Source organism: Chelonoidis abingdonii, chromosome 2 (genome assembly GCF_003597395.2).
Source record: "Chelonoidis abingdonii isolate Lonesome George chromosome 2, CheloAbing_2.0, whole genome shotgun sequence".
Lineage (NCBI taxonomy): Eukaryota > Metazoa > Chordata > Testudines > Testudinidae > Chelonoidis > Chelonoidis abingdonii.
In genome coordinates, this window is record NC_133770.1 from 297949944 (window position 1) to 297955943 (window position 6000).

At 45.5% G+C, this 6000-nt stretch overlaps 1 protein-coding gene and 1 long non-coding RNA gene across 3 annotated transcripts in view; one reads left to right on the forward strand and one right to left on the reverse strand.

Moving 5' to 3' along the window:
- LOC116815145 (uncharacterized) overlaps positions 1 to 6000 on the forward strand; it is a 51389-nt gene that overhangs the window by 21985 nt on the left and 23404 nt on the right. The window lies entirely within an intron of this gene.
- The window catches only part of LOC116815144 (lymphocyte antigen 6E-like), a 67128-nt gene that overhangs the window by 18345 nt on the left and 42783 nt on the right, over positions 1 to 6000 (reverse strand). The window lies entirely within an intron of this gene.

Sequence of the window (6000 nt, forward strand, 5' to 3'; positions counted from 1 at the left end):
AAGGAGATAATTGCACTGATGTAGCTTAGCTCTGGCAGTCAATGTCCAGCGATTAGAAGTCACTACTGCTATTGTATAACCTGAAAACAGCACTAGTCGCTTCCTTGCAGTTACAGACTCGTTTGTAACCATCTGGGAACATTCTCTTCAGATTTCTGGCCAGGATTTGGGAACAGCCAAAGAGAACCCTGAGAATTCATTCCAGATTGTCACACTGTCCTGTCTCCTGCTGTTGAGCCTCAGAGCTTTAAAGAGCTGGTAGTAGTTAGGTCACAGCACAGCTGATTAAGCCGCAGACACCAATATACTAAAAAAGGCTTCAACTCGGCCTCCTTCTGTACATGCACAACCAGCCAGGCACTGGGATTGGAGCATGCAAATTCTCTCACTTGCACATGCCAATAGTGGAACCTTGCACCAGCACATGAGATGTTTGGTGCTTAAACCATCGCATGGCTGGGGAGCAGCTGCAGGACTGGGCTATACAGAGCCTCATTTCAGGACTTCAGCCAGTGATGAAGGGGTGGATATGGAGCCCCCGTTGCCTGCACTGCCCTCATATCAGTCATTCACTCATGTGCAAACCTCACTAATGAGCACCGGTGCTCCCACGACCTTAGTGCATCCCAGCAAAGTTCTCCTGCCATTTGGTTTCAAGGAGTGATTTCCCAGTTCCACATCAGTGATGTCCCACCCTTCCAGTAGAAAGAGGAAGGAAAACCCAGGGATCTGGAGCTGGGGCAGGATGTCATCTGGGAAAGAGCTATGGAAAGACAATAAGCAGAACATGCCCAAACGTACCAATTCCTGCACCAAGATACGTGGTCACACAGTAGTTTTCACCACTAGCAAATATAGTTAATGCCAGACAACCCCAATTAGAGGACGCATCCTTACAGGTGAAGCAGACCAGCGAGTGAGCTGCAAAAGGAAAACACACCCCATGTTAGAGGCTTGCAGGAATGTTATTTGTTCCTGGTTTACAATGGGCCTTTCTTGCCAAGAAAACCAATGACACATTGGGCTGCATTAGTGGGAGCATTGCCAGGAGATTGAGGGAAGTGATTATTTCCCTCTATTCAGCACCAGTGAGCCACACCTGGAGTATTGCATCCAGTTTTCGTCCCTCCACTACAGAAGGGATGTGGACAAATTGGAGAGAGTCCAACAGAGGGCAACGAAAATGATTAGGGGGCTGGGCACAGGACTTATGAGGAGAGCCTGAGGGAACTGGGATTGTTTAGTCTGAAGAAGAGAAGAGTGAGGGAAGATTTGATAGCAGCTTTCAACTACCTGAAGGGGGGCTCCAAAGAGGATGGAGCTCAGCTGTTCTCAGTGGTGGCAGATGACAGAACAAGGAGTAATGGTCTCAAGTTGCAGTGGGGGAGGTCTAGGTTGGATATTAGGAAACACTATTTCACTAGGAGGGTGGTGAAGCACTGGAATGGGTTCCCTAGGGAGGTGGTGGAATCTTCATAATTAGAGGTTTTTAAGGCCTGTCTTGACAAAGCCCTGGCGGCGATGATTCAGTTGGTGTTCGTCCTGCTTTGAGCATGGGGTGGGACTAGATGACCTCCTGAGGTCCCTTCCAACCCTAATATTCTATGATTCTAATCCCCATTCCTGTCACCCGCTGAATACATAATTCATAATCCATAATTCCAAATACTCATGTTGAGTAGCTAGGATCAATTTACAACACTGTTGTGTTTCTCCCCATAGCAATTACTGATCTTAATGTTTCTGATATATTTATAGGTGCATTTTTTAAATGTCCTTAGATTTGAAACTATCCAATTGCTCTGTGGCTAATCTGCGTTCCTAACACAGTAACCCTAACCCAGCCCCAATCCAATTGTGTTCAACCCACTTATTAGAATGTGCCTTACTTTAGACTGTAAACTCTTCAGGGCAGGGACTGGTTTTTAATGTGTTAGTAAGCTGGCAAAATGGGTCCTGAATCATAACTGTGGCTTCTGCCTCCTCCTGTAATAGGTACAATAAACAATGTCTGTACTAGATTCACAGATTCATAACATCAGTAACAACATGAGAGAGAGGGGTAGCTCAGTGGTTTGAGCATTGTCCTGCTAAACCCACGGTTGTAAATTCAGTCCCTGAAGGGACCATTCAGGGATCTGGGCAAAATCAGTACTTGGCCCTGCCTAGTAAAAGGCAGGGGGCTGGACTTAATGACCTTTTAGGGTCCCTTCCAGCTCTATGAGATAGGTATATCTCCCTATTAAAAAATATCTAGGTTGACTTCCTAATAAACACAGGCCAGAGAACTGCCCCAAAAATCATTCCTAAAGCAGAGCTTTTAGAAAAACACCCAATTTTGATATAAAAATTGCCAATGATTGAGACTCCACCATGACTCTTGGTAAATTGTTCCAATGCTTAATGACCTTCACTGTTACAAATTTATGCCTTATTTCCAGTCTGAATTTGTCTAGCTTCGACTTCCAGACAATGGATCTTGTTACTGGTTTCTTTTGAAGATTGAAGAGCCCATTATTAAGTATTTGTTCTCTGTTTAGGTGTAACCCACACACCTCCTGGGTGTGGCGTTCTGTCCCATCTAGTGGCACTGATACCACTCAAAGAGAGAGATAAAATGGGTGTGCTTTACAGCCTTAGCTAACAGGCAACTGGCTCATTTGGTAGAGGCTCAAGCACTAAGCTACAGAGGTCCCTGTGTCAATCCCACCCACCAAGGACCCGGGTCTGTCAGCATTACATGGGCACATATAGACTGTGATCAAATCACCCCTTAACCTTCTCTTTGTTACGCTAAATACATTGAGGTCCTTGAATCTACTGCTAATCATTCTCATGACTTTTCTCTGAACCCTCTGAAATTTCCCAACATTCTTCTTCAATTGTGGACATCAGAACTGGACACAGGTTTCCAGCAGCGGTGGCACCAGTGCCAAATACAGAGGTAAAATAACCTCTGTACTCCTATTCAAAATTCCATTATACATCCAAGAATCACATTAGCCTTTTTGTCACACAGGGAGGTCATGTTCAGCAAATTATCCACCATGGCCCCCCAGTTTTTTTCAGAGTCACTGCTTCCCAGGGTAGAGTCTCCCCTCCTGCAAATATGGCCAACATTCTTTGTCCCTAGATGTATACCTTTACATTTAGCCATATTAAAACACATATTGTTTGCTTGTGCCCAGCTTACCAAGCGATCCAGATTGCTCTCTGTCAGTGACCTGAGCTCTTCATTATTCACTACTCCCCTAGTTTTTCTGTCACCTCTACATTTATCAGTGATGATGTTATGTTTTCTTCCAGGCCATTGATAAAAATGTTCAATAGCATAGGACCAAGAACTGAACCCTGCATGACCTCACTGGAGACACACCCACTAATTGACCATTCTCTGTTGATAATTACATTGTGACACCTATCAGTGAATCAGCTTTTAGGCCAGGTCTACACTACCACTTATGTCAGCACAAGGTATGCTGCTCATGGGTGTGAAAAAACACCCCATAGCGACATAAGTTATACCAACCTAACTGCTAGTGTGGACAGAGCTATGTCACTCACCCACCAACACAGCTACAACCACTCACTGGGGGTGGTTAATCCTGTCACGGGCAGAGCTCTATCCGGTCGGCATACAGCAGCCACAGGAAGATCTTACAGAGGTGCAGCTGCATTGGTACAGCTCTGCCGCTGTAAGCGCACTAAGGTAGACATGGCCATAGTCAATGTGTGCCAGGCTAATGTTCTGTCATCCTAGTTTTACATCAAAATGTCACACGGCACCAAGTCAAATGCCAGTGCTAACGAGTACATTACAGAGGAAAAACAGAAACAACAGGCTCATGAAAAATGTCTAAAAATAGAAAATGTAATGAAGAGGGAGGAATTATTTAAGGAGTCAGTGACTGAAACTACAGAACAAAGAACCTAAGCAATGCAAGAGCAAAAACCAGTTGCCACCGAGCAGATAATGGAACAATTTGCCAGGGGAAGAAGATTTTGATGCTCAGCTACTAGAGATGCTGAAGAACTTGAGAGATACAACACAGCCCTTAGGAAATGCCTTAGATAAGACCTGTGGAATCTGACCTTGCAAAGAGCAGAGCTTGGCCAAGGCTCTCACATCCTGACCCAAGGCCCAATGCACTCAGTGGAAAGACTCCCGCTGACATCACTGGGCTTTGCATCAAACCGTTACTGCCCACGCCAGCTCTGTCTGTGTTCTCCGCGCAGTCACTGCTCTCCTTCAACCGCCCAGTAGTTGGCACTTAAACTCCACGTTATGTCTTAAGGCGGGTTAGTGAGTAGCCAGCTAAAGCAAAGGGAGTTCCTGGGAAGAGGCTCCTTGCATAGTAAAAGGAATATTCCTGTTGCTCTGGGGACACAGCTACCACCTACCTGCAATAACCCCATTTGCCTGGCGCAGGGCCAGCTCTAGGTTTTTTTCCGCCCCAAGCAAACAAAATGTTGGCTGCCCCCCACCCCAGCCCTGGGCTCCTTGCCGCACCCCCCTGCTGCCCCAGTCCTGGGCTCTCCCCCACCCCACACAACCTGCCGCCCCAGCTCTGGGCTCTCCCCTTCTAGAACTGATAAATAAAATTGTTTGTAATTGTTCACTTTATTAATGTAACTTCTGTTCACCATTCACTACACTTGCCTACATTATAACTTCTGTTCACTCTTTGCCATATTGTAATTCAAACCCCATTTTAAAACATTCATTCCATTTTGTAAAAGCTTCCTCCAACCTTCATTTTTGCAAACCCTGCTGTAATCTTATTAGTTTAGTTTAGATGTGTGAATGAGACATGTATGGATGATGGAATCAACCTCCAGCCCCAGCCTGTCCTGATGAGATAAAGTTCAAATACCAATGGCTGAAGACTTAGACAACAGCCCTAAACAAAGTAAGGGCTTGGCTACATTAGAAATTTCAAAGCGCTGCCCCGGCAGCGCTGTGGGAGCGCTGCCACGGCAGCGCTTTGAAGTGTGAGTGTAGTAAGAGCCGCAGCGCTGGGAGAGAGCTCTCCCAGCGCTGCTTGTAAACTACATCCCTTACGGGTGTAGAGTGCTCCCAGCGCTGCCGCCCTGATTATACTGACACTTTACAGCGCTGCATCTTGCAGCGCTCAAGGGGGTGTTTTTTCACACCCCTGAGCGCAAAAGTTGCAGCGCTGTAAAGTGCCAATGTAGCCAAGCCCTAAGACACATCCACCCTAAAAAGAAAAGGACAAAAGAAACAACAGAAGGAAGATCAAAGCCAGGTTCAAGGCTGAAAGTCACGCCTGCAATTGACGGGTGATCACTCCAAACCCAGAGGCAGCGTGACACAGCTAGACCTATAGACTTTGAATCCAAACTAAAAGCCTATAAAAAAGAAGGGTGAGATGAGAGACTTTGGGTAACATTCTGCTGCCAACATGGGAGGACACCGGTGCCTGCCCAACAGAGACCCAGCTTGTCCTTGTGCCTGGCTTTCCTGGCCAGTTACCGCTACAAGCTACCAACCCAAGCTGCAAAATCAAGCCATGAACTTAAGCTGTCTTCAGGACTGGTAACTTATGCAGCAGCTGCAGAACATCTGGTGGATGTGTGTGTGTGTGTGTGTGTGTGAATGTGTGTGTGTGTATAGGTATTAGGTATAATGTGTGTGTGTATGTGTATGTATAGGTATTAGGTATAATGTGTGTGTATCAGAATTAAAATATTAGTTATTAGTCATAAATCAAATTATCATAATGTTGGGGGAAGGAAAGCTCCAAGTAATTGGCAATATGGTGTGGGGTCAGAAGTTTACATTCTCAGGCCTGCTAGCTAGCATGAGTACATGTGATCATTTATCATTTTCTTTTGTTCTTTTGTTTATGGTATAAGGTGTAATCGATCAAAGGGGGGTGGTCAGTAGTGTGGGTAAAGGATACAGTTAATTAAAAGATCCGGTAGTTAATGAATTGTAAATGATGAATTGTAGCACCTGTGAACATCTCTGTAAACAAG